This window comes from Sinocyclocheilus rhinocerous, unplaced genomic scaffold (assembly GCF_001515625.1).
Source record: "Sinocyclocheilus rhinocerous isolate Xijiao unplaced genomic scaffold, SAMN03320098_v1.1 scaffold935, whole genome shotgun sequence".
NCBI lineage: Eukaryota > Metazoa > Chordata > Actinopteri > Cypriniformes > Cyprinidae > Sinocyclocheilus > Sinocyclocheilus rhinocerous.
The window spans coordinates 380,724-381,830 of NW_015659710.1; positions in this window are offsets into that span (position 1 = coordinate 380,724).

The following is a 1,107-nucleotide window of genomic DNA, read 5'->3' on the forward strand; positions in this document are numbered from 1 at the left end:
CAGCTCCGCCTTGGCAATCTGAACTGCCTGCTCCGCCATGGCCCCCTGAGCTACCAGCTATGCCATGGCAACCTGAACTGCCTGCTCCGCCATGGCCCCCTGGGCTACCAGCTCCGCCATGGCAACCTGAACTGCCTGCTCCGCCATGGCCCCCTGAACTCCCTGATCTGCCCTGGAGGCTCTCCTTGTCTCCGCCCTTTTCCTGTCCTGCTCCAGCCTCCAGGGTGCCCGCGATATCTGTCACGTGTTGGTTTCTGTTTAGTTCCTGTCTGCTCTTTTCCTGTCCTGCTCCAGCCTCCAGGGTGCCCACGATATCTGTCACGTGTTGGTTTCTGTTTAGTTCCTGTCTGCTCTTATTTGGTTCAGTTCCAGTTCTCATTTAGTTAATCATCAATCATTAGTATCGTGCTGTGTTGTATTAATAATCTCATTAGTTCCCTTTGTTTGGGTTTTGCTTATAAGTCCTCAGTGCTCCATTAGTCTTTGTCCATTCATCGTAATACTACTTCTTAAATACTGAAAAGCATATTCTCAGGAAAGAAACTTTCAATACATTGCGTCATTTAAATATCAATACTGTAATTTTACTAATGAGATAAGCCAGCAGTCAGTGTCCCCTTGAATTTGTGCAGTAATTTATAGGTAAATCGAATAAAACAAATAACAGTTAATTTTCTTCAGAGTTGTTTCGTTTAGAAAACATTTGAGGTGGCTCGGTCTCTTCTGATGGACCACCACTGCAGGAGGTCCTGCTACTAAGGAATACAAAGGACCTGAGAAAGATTTCAAGAGTGATCCACTTTACACAAGAACCTCTACATCATGCTTGACCACATGTCCCCTTTACCTCGAAGACATTGACTTTGTTTTGAGGACAGTCACAACGACTAAGATAAACACACCACCAAGACCCCACTCTGAGTATGAAGAAGTGTAAGGTGGTAGTCAACATGTCTGAACAAACCAGAGGCACTTGAGCAAAGTGTTTTAATAAGTGGAGGCTTCACTTAGCGTAACCTGATCACCATTTGGGCTCCATGGGAATGACAGGCAGTGATTGGCATCACCCCTGTGGTGCAGACGTTGCTGTTTTAACACTGGATAAGG